At 52.0% G+C, this 13971-nt stretch overlaps 1 long non-coding RNA gene across 1 annotated transcript; it reads right to left on the minus strand.

The window, feature by feature from the left end:
- Window positions 1-4497: 4497 nt before the first annotated feature.
- LOC135100489 (uncharacterized) lies at window positions 4498-12692 on the minus strand. The gene is made up of 2 exons (XR_010268735.1): window positions 10417-12692; window positions 4498-7175 (listed from the first exon to the last, which is right to left on the minus strand). It is a non-coding gene; the product is annotated as an uncharacterized LOC135100489 (long non-coding RNA).
- Between the last annotated feature and the right edge of the window lie 1279 nt (window positions 12693-13971).

The following is a 13971-nucleotide window of genomic DNA, read 5'->3' on the forward strand; positions in this document are numbered from 1 at the left end:
ACACACACACACACACACACACACACACACTCCCGTTTATTTCGAGCTGTGCGGTAATCCAACTCTCTCTCTCTCACTCTCTCTCTCTCTCTCTCTCTCTCTCTCTCTCTCTCTCTCTCTCTCTCTCTCTCTCTCTCTCTCTCTCTCTCTCTCTCTCTCTCAAGGATAATATGGGTCGAGCGGACACTTGGTTTTATCTGTCGATTTGGGGACTGTCGTCTGTACCAGAGAGAGGAGAGAGAGAGAGAGAGAGAGAGAGAGAGAGAGAGAGAGAGAGAGAGAGAGAGAGAGAGTTAGCAGCATCACAAACACAGTGAGTGAAGTAACAAGGAAGGCATGCGAGTAGGCTTACTTACTGAGGTCCTCCCCTTCGCTTTCGTTTAGGCCTCCAACGCGGCCCAGATAGGGGGTTACTGACCTCGTGTTTAAAGAGAGAGAGAGAGAGAGAGAGAGAGAGAGAGAGAGGAGAGAGAGAGAGAGAGAGAGAGAGAGGAGAGAGAGAGAGAGAGAGAGAGAGAGAGAGAGATTTCGTATAATGTGCAACTACATCAATGATTTTACGATTTTCTGGAGGATGTTAGTTTTGGACGCATCATTACACCCACCCAGCCACCTGCCACCCCCTTACACACACTTACACACACACACACACACACACACACACACACACACACACACATGCAAGAAGGCCCCGTGTGACTGATGGGTGTCCTTGGCTGAAGGATTGTAATGCAACCACAAACTTAACCACCTCCAGCTCGCCCTCTCCCGGACACCATTCTGACACACACGCGCGCCTCCTCCACTACCACCAATCCGGCCACAGGTTCCCTCCACCACCATACGTCCCTTCTCCACCCTTCTAACTCTCCTCCATTCACTGCACTGTACATCCCACTGTACTCTTCCACTACAGCACTCCACCACTCTTGTCTTTGCTTCACGTGGAGTGCAATGCAGGAGACAGTGATTCGAATCTGTTTTATTTGCGGCAGAGAGAGAGAGAGAGAGAGAGAGAGAGGAGAGAGAGAGAGAGAGAGAGAGAGAGAGAGAGAGAGAGAGAGAGAGAGAGAGAGAGAGAGAGAGACCGGGGCTGGGCGGACTACCAATGTACGGTGATGGTGTTATATGAGTCCCAGATCAATACGAGAGTCGGACCCAGGCACCACCACCGCCAGGGTACGGGTTCCTCTCTCTCTCTCTCTCTCTCTCTCTCTCTCTCTCTCTCTCTCTCTCTCTCTCTCTCTCTCTCTCCACTGCTTATTCCTCCTTCCTCCTGCCACCACCACAAGCACGTCCGCCACAATCATCACTTCCTCAGCCACTCTCCTCTCCTCCTCGTCGTCGTCCTCCAAACACACACACACACACACACACACACACACACACACACACACACACACACACACACACACACACACACCACACACACACACACACATACACACACACATCTGTGCTTGCTCTTCTCTTTACCTTCTCTTCCTTTCATATCCTTAGCTCGGCCTCACTCATTCCTTCCTTACTGCTGGGGAGAGAGAGAGAGAGAGAGAGAGAGAGAGAGAGAGAGAGAGAGAGAGAGAGACAACAAACAACTACCTTCACTACCATCTCCACCAGTCTTTCCTTTTCTTCGCCACACATCCTCTAACCCTCCCTCACCTCAGCCTTCCTCCGCCTCAGCCAATCAATCCTTACTGTATTAGTCCCAAGAAGCTCCGTGTGTGTGTTTGTCTGCTCACTGACTGGTATTGGAAAGATGTGCCCAAAGGTGTAATTAGTTCTGAAGTTATGTTTTCATTCAATTCATCATCCTTCTCCCTTCTGCTTCCCTGCCTCCCCCCCCCTCTCTCTCTCTCTCTCTCTCTCTCTCTCTCCTCTCTCTCTCTCTCTCTCTCTCTCTCTCTCTCTCTCTCTAATCGATATATCTTTTCCCTCAATCCATATTAATTTTTGGGTGAGCAAAACGTAGCGTCAAAGTTCCTCGCTAACCTTCTAATTAGCCAAGAAATTAATGAGAGGGGCGAGGGAGGGTCCCCGCCCCTCGTACATACACACACATGTACATCCGATACCGACACGCTCTTGCTCATGCACACGACGCCGCGTACACGGGCATGCGAACAGGAGGGGGAGAGGCACTGACCCCTGAGAGTGCCAGAAGTAAATCTTGGCTCGTGACATCGCGGCTCCCCTCCCTCCTTCCCTTATGGCAGAGACACTGACCCCGCCGCTCCACCGACGTGTTTCGGGCGCCACCTGCCGTTACCCGCGCCGCCCGCCGTTGGCCTCCACCAGTAGACCAGAAGGCCGCACGCTTGTACCGAGAGAGGAATACAGGAATTATTAGGGGGAGGGGGTTGAGGGAACCTGGCGCAAAGATCCTGTCGTTCGATCGGCATGAGATGCGTACGGCGCCGCTTATTATTATTTCAGGTCATTCCGAGGACGTGGTCGGCGCGGCGGTCGTCCAATATATTCTGTGGTTGTTTCGTCGCGGGGAGGAATTCCGTCATTGTTCTCGAGTGGCGTGTGATGAATTTTGGTTAGTCCTGGGTGACGCGAGGACCACTTAGGGTGGCGGTGGTGCACGCTGCGAGGTGGAGGCGGCGTGGCGGCGCTCCGGTGGGGAGGGCGAGGCGTGGGGCTGCCAGGCGAGGGGGTGTCTATCGGACCATCCAGAAAGGGAATACCGATTCTTATAATTATACACCTGTTATCAGTTATTACGGATTATATTCATTAGACCTCGCAACTTCATTCAAATTCAGATAGGCTGTTATTTACAGGCGGCCATATGCATGGTGTTTGGTTATGCTGGGCAGCCATAGACGAGTGGGTTGACGAGGCCGCACCGAGCCTGCTGAATGGCGATGAGGAGTGGCACTGCGAGAGGGCCTCCGCGTGATCGTCTGTCTGTCTGTCTCTCCTCCCTCCGCCCGTCCCCTTCCGCCGCGCTCCCTCTCCCTCCCTTCTGGTCGCCGCGGCTCCTGGCTCCCACACCCTCCTACTCCTCCCCTCGCCTCACTACCAGCGTTCACTGACCCTCAAACCGCACCCTGCCACTGCCCCCTCCGGCACCACTCATTCTGAACCGAGCCACGACTGATGACTTGCCTGGGACCGGGAAAAGCTGAGTCCGTCGGTAGGTTGTCATTTACAGATGAAGGGCCGTCTTGCTTTTAGGCCAAGCCGGTCGGGTGAGTCAATGCGGAAGGTTTTCTCGTTTCTACTCGCGGCCGAGAAAGTAGTGGGCTGTGAACGAGCGCGGAGCTAGGGAGCCTGGGAAGCCGGTGGGGATGCCAGTGAGGGGAGGCACCTCGAGGCAGGCGTGGCGGCCCGGCCGGGCTTACCATTTACATAATCCCACTTCCGGTAACAGTTCTCACGAGCCAGAACACAATAGAAGCAACCTTTGTGGAGGGAAAAAATGAAATGAGAGTACGAGTACCTGTTACTGAGGTAAATCATGCATAACGTGGAGGGCAAGGGAGAAGCATGCAATGACAGCCGAGGCAGGGTGGGAGGGGGGAGGGGGAGCCGCCATCCTGACTGCCGTACTCTGGGTCCAACGGGAGAGTGGCTGGCTGGGGAGGGAAGGGGTAACCGACAGCTGACATTCTAGCTACTGTTACTGCTCTGGGGAGGAAGCCCCTGGCGTGTCCGTGGAAGAATGACGAGGGCTGGTGTTCCCCGCCCCGGCTAGCCAGGCTGCCCAACCTCTCCCTGCCGCGCCAGACACCCGCGCCCCTATGCTCGTCTGTCCTCGACTCCCTCTTCAAAGGACTGTTTGTGTGACGGTCTCTAAGATGAACTTATAAATTGTCCCACTGAAAAGCTCTTCTTCTTTCACTTTAATACCAAATGTACCTTCCACTGCAGGGTCCACTGAGGGTCAGTAAAATTTAAATCCCAGCATGAGTGGGTTGGTTCTCCAGACGTCATTTACCCTAAAGAGAAATTGATGATTGCAGGGGCCGCCTACTTGGAACCAGCGAGCTCCCATCAGCATCGCCGTCAAAGGGTGAAGAGGGAAATCAAGTCCGCGGCGGGGGTGGGGCCTAACTACCGCAGGTAAACGTGGTCACCTGGAACATGTCACATATGTCAACGAACTAGTCAAATCATGGAGAAATTCTGGGGTGTGGTGGGACGTGAGCGACTGGCGGCAGGTGTAAAAAAGAGGTGGTGTACGGCCCATAGCAACAGCTCCCGGCACGGCGGAGAAGGGAGGGAGGGACGGAGGGAAGGGAGAAGGCGGGGAAAGAGGAAGGAAGGGAGGAAGGTTAGCGATGGAGGAAGGCAGAACCAACGTGGCAGAATGTACTAAGAGGCGACTGAAGGTTTGGGATTAATTCGATAGCAGAACACGGAACAGCAGACGTGTTGGGGACGGCGGCGGCACCGGCGGGCAAGTAGAGCAGCAGCGGCGGCGCCAGACACATGTGCCGCTAGTGTGGTGAAATATGTAAACAGAAATAATGAGTGGAGTACCAGAGAGAGAGAGAGAGAGAGAGAGAGAGAGAGAGAGAGAGAGAGAGAGAGAGAGAGAGAGAGAGAGAGAGAGAGAGAGAGACAGCATCAAAGCCTCTCCAATAGTCAAGTTTCAGACAAAGAATGCACTTATCCTCACATCACTGTTTCTACTCACGGTGGACTTGTGGTGGCCGTTCCCAGACCCCCATCTTGAGACCACCTCCTCCCATATCCTGTCTGCCCCGCTGAGGCCTAAATCAGATCTAACTCCCACAGCATAATTACCTATCGAGGAAATCTTCCACAGCCCTCCTCGTCTTTTAATCCCTTGCTATGAGGTATTTTTCAGTATTATGATGCAAAGGGAGACACTGTTTTGAAACTGGGTGAAGCCGTGATGATTTGGCAGACGAGAGAGAGAGAGAGAGAGAGAGAGAGAGAGAGAGAGAGAGAGAGAGAGAGAGAGAGAGAGAGAGAGAGAGAGAGAGGAGGGATTAGTGGTGTATGAGCTAGACGACGAGTGAGTACTGAGGGAGGGAGAGAGGGACGGATGAAGGGGAGGGAGAAGAGAAAGTTAGAAGGGAATGTGCTGTGATGTGGAAAAGACGGTTTCTGTGGCAATGTGAAGTATAATATTTAGATATTAAGTAAAACATGCGCTCAGCTAGAGAAGGATCGGAGAGAGAGAGAGAGAGAGAGAGAGAGAGAGAGAGAGAGAGAGAGAGAGAGAGAGAGAGAGAGAGAGAGAGAGAGAGAGAGAGAGAGAGAGAGAGAGAGAGAGAAAAATCTTGCTATAAAGTCTACGTCACCACAAAGCCATAATTCATCACCTCACCATCATGTGACCACTGTGCACCGACTCCCAGACACTCTGAAAGGTGACTCAAGCCTCCACTCCCACGGCGCATCGATACACCGCGGCTGGCGACTCAGCACACAGGGCCCCAATAATCAGCTGACTTGAGTGATCAGCACGTCTGCACCGGAGATTCGCCTGACTTGCTCCCGAAGTCCAGCACATGACGGGAGACTCTAAGGGAAATCACCTCCTTAATCAGCTGCCAGAGATGTCAAGGGAGCGATCACTTCAGACGTGTGGCTCTCCTGTGACTCGCTACACTTATCCCACGTCAATAAAATTCCCACTCGCCTCGCCTCTCCTCAAGTGGTCTAATCATTGGCACTGTTTGTCACTGTGGCGAATCAGCACACCCAAGCAGCAGGGAGTAGCGGCAGCAGAAAGAATGGCTGGGTAGGGGGATATGATAGAGGGGCATGCATTGGTCAGGAAGGAAAAAGTCACTTGAACTGAGAACTAAAGTTTCCGAGAGGCTAAGCTGCAACACACACTTTTGAAGACGAGCTGGTGTCCCCGGCCACGTCTGCCTGTCGCCTCCCTCACCCTCGTATATGGCCACTGCGCCACTTCACTGCCCACTAACCATCACCACCGCCTCCACACCAGCCACACCTTGCCACTCACCACCATCCCAGGCCGCCACCACACCACACGTCCCCTTCACACTACAGTACAAGACACTTGCCGCCACCACCACTACTACCATCACCACTACCACCACTACACCCCTGGCCACCGCCACCACTACCACCACCGCCGTCCCCTCCAGTACACCATCCCTCAACGCATCACAAAAAAAGCACACATCCTTATCCGTCCTTGGATCCCGCATCCCTTACAGCAGTCCAGGCATGCCAACGCTCCGGCCTCTGAGTTAAATGGATTCCATTTGGTATTGGGAAAACTAGACATTCTCTCGATGGTAATGTTTCTCACACTATAACTTTCGAGGCACCACTGTCAGAGTCCCGTGCAGTGTGTCGCGCTACCACACGTACACAGCCAGTTCTCTTCACACAGTAAATCTTCATCCTTATTTTGGTTGCCAAGGGAACGAATAATGAATAACTAATGAGAAATTTACTAACACGTGATCATGGGAGGCGCGCCAGGTGTGTCCTTGTCTAACACTTCCAGGAGGTTTAGGCCAGCACGGCGGCGTCCTGGTGGAGAGGCAGGTGAGGGGCACACGGGGTATGGGTGGCAGCTCGAGGGTAAAAGGGGAGAGGCAGCACTTGGCCCTAGAATGTTCTACTCACCTTGCGAAGACAAGCCGGCCGGCAGCAGCTGATGTCAAGGTGTCGCCGGCTGAACTTTCACTGATCCCAATGGGCAAGCAACATAGAGGCTATTATGTCTTGATCGCAGCACACTCCCTCAGTATTGAGTGCCCACAGTCATACTGTGCCTCAGCGGGCGAGGAATAAGTCTCGATGTGGCCCTGTACTGGGCTGTGAGGGAGCAGAGGCCGGGCCGCGGCCCTCCGTTGTAGCTCCGCCCTTGCGAACAGCTGATGAGAAGCCTCCAGACTGGAGGCGAGAGGGGTTTCCATTCCCAGCCATGTGAGCACGACAGTGGCCTGGCTGGGTCTGGCAGCCAAAGCATCCACCAACCACAGCTCTGCTCTGCTACCACGTCACCAGCCACAGCTCACTGCTGGCCAATCAGGAGGGTCTTCGTTACGTCATCGTGGTGTCTGCACCAATTGGAAAGCAGCGTTCTCATGACGCTGTCGAAGCTGCGTCCAGTGAGAGGTTGGGTTCATGACGGCCATTGTTTGCGATGACGTAACTTCCGCCAGGTTTCACGTGATGAGAGTAAAGCATGTCCTCTAGAGCATCTGAAATTAAAGTAAATGTTTTACCAAGAGCAGACACACCCAACCTAGAATCGATGATCAATGCGCAAGAACTTAAGGCAACTTTGGTGTACCTAGGCTTCCCCCAACATTCCCCAACCCCTCCTTCCTTCAAAACTGTGAGGAATTTACTTTATTTATTTATTATTTATTATTTATTTTTTTTTACTTAATATATGATGGTTAGAACATAGCATGGGGACTTGTCATACATATGACACCAGCGGGAACTGGAGCCGCGGCCTTCGTGCGACAGCGGCCGGCGGCTCCTCTCACGTAATAATACTAAAGGACGGCGCTTACCTCATCGGCACCGTGCATAAGGGGAAGAAAGACTGAATCATCAAAGCACACAAAGAAAAAAGAATGTTTTAGTTTGAGTGTTTCCGGTGTGAACGCCTCGTCAGTGAGCAGCGGCGTGCCGTCATCCCGTGGACACGTGGACACGCCGCCACACGAACTCCCCGGGAAATGCTCTCCCGCTGCCTCTAAAACCTTCCCCGCTAATCAGACCAAGGCGAAGAGTAACACAACAGGAACAGGAAATTCATTCGTGTCATGATGTACAGTACTGCGGGACAGACTCTGGTGAAGCTTTCTTGTAATTTTCTTGTTATTATTTTCTCGACTTGAGGAAGACACGAATGATTGAAAACAACAACGTTCCGTGAACCTGAGATATTATTACCGTACTTATACGAAAATTTTATGTACATTACTCTCCGCACGAATGGAACTTTAGGCGCTTTTACGGCGATTTTACGTAACTGAGTCAGCATGCTTGCATAGACGTTAAAGGAGACGAAATCTTTCCCGCGAGATGAAATTTAAATCTTGGTAAATCTAATTACGATCTGTGCAGCTCATTTACTTTTACATTATTTTTAATTGACACACACACACACACACACACACACACACACACACACACACACACACACACACACACACACACACACACACACACACACACACAGAGAGAGAGAGAGAGAGAGAGAGAGAGAGAGAGAGAGAGAGAGAGAGAGAGAGAGAGAGAGAGAGAGAGAGATTAATTTCATGCATTGGTGGAGAGAGAGAGAGAGAGAGAGAGAGAGAGAGAGAGAGAGAGAGAGAGAGAGAGAGAGAGAGAGAGAGGGGGAAATTCTTACTATCAGTAAGGGAAATTCTGGAATCAAATCACGAGGTCTTGAAGGAAACACCTCCGTCCCGATCATGACTCGTCGCCGCCGCCCCTCCAGAGCCTCCAACCCCGAGGGCGTCACCTACACCACTTATTTTGGTGACTGGCTGCCTCTTACCCACTAGGCACACACACTCACTTTTAACTTGGTAATAATACTTTCTCTGAAAATGACGCTGCCGTGACCTTTGCTATGCCTGTGCGTGGATGTGCGGGTGTGTGGGTGGATGGGTGAATGACTAAACTGTGATGTGTACCGGAGTGGTGCCTGTGACCTGGAAGTGACTGATCGCCCTCTTATTTCTCATGAAGACAAGACCAATATCGCTTCATCGAATGCAATCACCTTTATATATATATATATATATATATATATATATATATATATATATATATATATATATATATATATATATATATATATATATATATATATATATATATATATATATATATATATATATATATATATAAGAAATAGGAAAGTTCATAACGAAATGGTGATGCAGGATTTAAAGTCGCCGAAACGAAGGCTTCATTTCAGCCAAGTTGCCATCTGTTACACGTGGGCGTCAGCGTGATCCTCCGCCCGGTATTTCCTTAAGCTTGTGCAGCTGCCCTTCCTCGCCCTTTGAGGTGGTGCATGGCTGGCCTCTTTTTCCCTCCGGCTTACTTTAAAGACGAGCTACGGTAATCGGTAAGTGGTGCAGTAAACGGTGTCTCGCCCTATGCTTCCTTCCAGGCCCGGCATATGTCGGATCCCGCCGCGTGTGTGCTCGGTCACGGCACATGCGGGTCCAGACGGCGGAGAGGCGGGTCAGGAGGCGGGCTGGGTTGGACCTGCGCCGTGGTGGACGGTGTCTCGTGGGGGAGTGGTCGTGCCCCCCTCGACTCCCGCTCCCACTAAGCTGGCCCACGGGAACTTCAGACAAAAGCTGTTGAGAGTCATTGGAACAACTGCAGAAATAACAGTTGTAAAATATCGGCCGCCGCCTCAGCGGGGGCGGGGCGAAGGCTTGAACAGCGGCGGGAGGGGTGTCACGGCCAGACGCCGAGCTAACGGGACCTCCGCGGCACACCTTCAGCCTCCCCTCCCCTCGTCACTCTTTTTTCCTCTCTTCCTCTCCTCTTTTCGTACCACGGAGCTCTCTGTTCCTTGAATGGCACACGTTTCCCTGCCACTCCTCAAGGTACCCAATGGTCACCGCCTCACTGTCATCCTCATGTCAAAGTTTCACTTATTCCCTCTTTTCACGTCTGTTCTGAGATGCCTCGTCTGTAGGGATTTTGCTTCGTTAGTTTTCTGGGTCCTTTTCCCCATCTCTCTCTCTCTCTCTCTCTCTCTCTCTCTCTCTCTCTCTCTCTCTCTCTCTCTCTCTCTCTCTCTCTCTCTCTCTCTCTCTCTCTCTCTCTCTCAACACACACACACACACACACACACACACACACCATCTCCCCGTCATTTGTAGCGTTCCAGAAAACCATCGCCTGATATTGTTTCCATCGTTATGGGCCGTGACGCGGAACTTCAGGGACGTCGCTATATTATCGATTTAGCCACAAGCTCCTGCTACTGCACACCTTTCCCTCCTCCTTTCCTTACCCTGTTTCCTCGCTACGTCGACATAAAAGTAGCCGCGACCACCACTATAGGCCTAAGAGTATTGGTACGACTTCTATCAGGGGGATTCAGCCTCTGACCCGTCTCGTCTGTTACGTAACCCGCGCGGGACGAGGGGCCGCGAGGGGGGCTTACTCGCGCGCCGCTCAGGCCGTGTTTGTAAGTAAAAAGTAGAGATGGTTTCCTCATGGCCCGCGATAAGCCTTGACCTGTAGTGTCTACTGTAGTGAGTTTGACATACATATAAATAAGCATTTTTTCTTTTTACATCTAGCAAGTAATCTCAGAAATTCAGTACAATAGTTACTTGAGACGAACGGATTTAACCTCAGGCTTTTTAAGGATGATTGAAAGTCCCTACCCTGAATGCTACAAGCCTGCCATTGACACTGTACATCCCATTGCTGAGAAGAATCACTTACCTTGTCAGCGGGCGAAGGCTTACTGGCGCCGTAACACAAGTTGCCCTTGAACGAGGCGACACAAGAGTATGTCAACACATTCCTTCCAGTGGCGCCATGATTCCCTCCGCCTTGAGGGTAATGACTGTGTCCTCCTCCCTTCACCGTGTCCATCATCACACTCCCGTGTTCACTGTTCACTCTTCATCACTTTGTGGGGTCCAAGGGCCGCTTTGGTGGCGGCGGGGCGTGCGAGGTCGGGCAGGTGCAAGCTGCACTGACCTCGCTGAGAACCTTGGCTGACCAACTTTCACTTCCAGTAAGGAGGAGGTGCGAGCAGCGAAGCCGACAGCCACGTGGCATGCCAAATTGCGGGCTGATGTCCTTCTTCGGATGGGTAAAGGAAGGTGTCCACTGGCACACTGAATAGGGGAAGGGGACGTGGAACAGGGGGCGAAAGTTATGGAGGACGAGCGAGGATGGAGACGGGACAGGACGTATCACCTGTAGAGGTACTGCTGATTCCTGGGTAGGGAAGATGACGGCTTGAGGGAAATGGTTGCTGAGCGAGACAGGCCTCCCTGCTGCCGGCCTCACTGTTACCTAGTGCCGCCCCCTCCTCCCCCTCACCCGCCCAGCTGATGGCACCGTCGCGCCTGCTCCCAGACGTCACGTCACGCTGGTTGCCGAAGGATGTGGGAATGTGGGTGAATAAAAGTTGGTTCCACAGACATCACTTCAGCGGATAGGTTGGAACGATGGAAGCTTACTGGGACTGAGGTGAGGTCGTGGCGGCTTGCGGGAGGTCGTACCGGCACGTGGCACTGTGGCACCATGGCAGCGTAGTGGATGAGTAGGGTGGTGGCCGGGTCAGCAGCAGCAGCAGCAGCAGCAGCTGGTGCAGTGCGGAGGCTGGTGGACGGGACGGGAGGCACCGTCACGTAACGGGTCGCCACTGGCCAGGTCAGCTGCCTCGTGGCCAGCTAAATATAGTCTTGGAGGGCGCCTCCTTTTCCATGAGTGTCTGGTTTGCAAGGTAGCAGGAGGCCTCACAGACTGAGCAGCACCTTAAAGACGCCCTGAGGCGCTGAGACGTGCGAGACAGAAGGGCGTGGTGGGTGGCGCGGCCGGCAGCGAGGGTGTGCTCTGCGCGGCGCCCGGCGAGGAAGTGGCGGCGCGGCTGGCTGGCCGGGACCCACTGACGGTCGGGGCCGCAGCCACTCGCCGTCACTTTAGCCCCACTTACTGTATCTCTTCTGTTACTTTCCATGTACTTTCTGTCTACTGTTTATCTTCACAGGGATCCTTATCCGTCACCACAGCACTGAGTCTCAAGGGCGTCGTGGGTGGTAAAATTCATTTTCGGGGGAAATAGTCAAAACCGGCACTTATGTTAGACGGGCGGGTCATCGACCTCCCTCCGTCTGCCCCCCCTCGCCCCTTCTCTCCCTTCGCGTCCCGCCCTTCACACACTTCCAGTTCGGCTTCTGGTATAGTCTGCAAATTTCTTATATTCTTTGAACACGGTCGAGGCTCCACTGGTCCCTTGCCCGCTTGCTGGTCGCTTATATACCAAAACAGCGTTGAGGTGGCGGAGAGGATGAGTCAGAATGAGCCAGACATGGCGGCGGGGGCTGGGCCAGACTACTCCCCTACCCCACCGGGGAGGGAGTATCGATCTCAGCTCACCTTACTGAGGCGGCTGGAGAACACTAGTCATTTGTTTTCTCTTGTTATGTCTCAGTGCAGCCACGACCCAGTACTGCCTGTGGCGAGGCTCCGCCTGGCTAACGGCCGCAGAAAACCCGCAACTTGCCGCTGTTACTACAGCAGGTGGGAGAGCGTCTACTATGATGTTCCTTACCCTGAAGGAACACCAACACCTGGTCTAAATGATACATGATGATGAGAGCTTCGTAGTGGTTTATCGAACGTTTTAGTGCGTGACTTTAGGAGTAGATCGAGTGTATTGTACGCAGAGTACTTGGTCTGCGTTAGTGCTGTTATAGCTGACAGTTGCTGTAGTGACCCAAGACATCTGTCAGCAGTTGTAAAGATTTAAACCCCACAGACCCGCAGCGCACTGACCACACTTGTGGCCGCCGCAGCCGTCGTGCCGGCGCCGGTAATAGACGGTCACCCCAACGCTAGCCGGCCAGGATCGAGACTTGCTGGCGATGCCGCACCTTTGCTATTCTTTACCTTTGGCCATGAGTACTTCCACCCGCCTGTCCTTCATACTGCTTCTCCTCTGTCAGAACTTGCATGTAGAGGAGAATAGGAACACCGGGCTCTGCTTCCCGACACACCTGGTATTTACAGTTTTGGGTATAATCCTATCCCGTTTAACCTGGACACTGATTCTTTTTTTAAATTAGATATTACAAAAAAAAAAAAAAAACATGAAGCAACATTCTACAATATATCTGTGTTTGTCTCAAATCTGTAGTATTTTCGTCGCTTTCTCTTCCATAACCCTTCCCTTCCTTCGCCATCATCTCTTCTCCTTCCCTCCAGCAGGAGTTAAGCCCTAATCCATTCATTCTTTTTCGTCCCACACAAGCATCTGTCAAGAGTCTTCCTCCTGAATCTCTCGACCCTGTTACACCTTCCCCTCGTCCACCAAATATGTCGCCTCCACGAGCCCCTACCATTTTTTTCTTACATCAGCCCTTTCGCTCTGAGCTCCTACACCTTCCCCTAGCAAACTTAAAGAAAAAAAAATCACCTTTATTATTTGTCGTTTCTATGATCAATGTATGGCTTTCTCTTCACTCCTCCCTTTTCTTGTAGGCGGTACAGTTCGTTCACCCACGACGTTAATTGTTGTAACATAACGTTTTGACAGCTGGAGGGGCATAGGGGCGCCGCTGGGATATACAGAGTGACGGAATGGAAGTTTGCTTCTGATGAAGTGAGTGAGCAGCAGACGCCAACGACACCGTAAGCGACTGCTGGTGGATGGGGCTAAGTGATCCACAGGTGTCAGGGTGGAGGTGATAGGCCTTTTTTTTTATGCAAGGTGAAATAGGCCTAGGGTCGTAATGGTGAAAAGGATGGAGAAAAATGACACAGCAGTAATAGGAGAGGAGGACTTAAAAAAAAAATATATATATATATATCATTATTCCTGTATGATGGGAACTGTGACCGTAGGCTGAAAATGGATGCTTACATAGGAAGGAAAGTGTACAAATTATCTGAATGACCTAGTAAGAGATAAACTAATAAATGAGTAAACATATAAATAAAAAAGACAGTTAATAAGCCAAGGTGAGACCACCGGGAAAAACTCAAATCTCAAACAACGGCTTTTGTTTTGTGAATCAGACGCGTCCAGCGAGTACTTTGAGGCACACGTGCTGCAAGTCACCTGACTGTCTTGTTCTTGGAACGCGAACACTAGTTTTCCTTCACACACTTCAGCTTCAGGAGGATTACCTTTGGCGTGTTGGCCGCAGCCTCTGCCTCAACCCACGCCGGGAACATTCTGAACACGGCGGTTAAGCCTTGAAAAACACCTGACGGGCCAAGCCACGCACCAAGACTCGCCTTTCAGAAGGCAGATCATGCCCC

The sequence above is a fragment of the Scylla paramamosain genome, chromosome 5, assembly GCF_035594125.1.
Source record: "Scylla paramamosain isolate STU-SP2022 chromosome 5, ASM3559412v1, whole genome shotgun sequence".
NCBI lineage: Eukaryota > Metazoa > Arthropoda > Malacostraca > Decapoda > Portunidae > Scylla > Scylla paramamosain.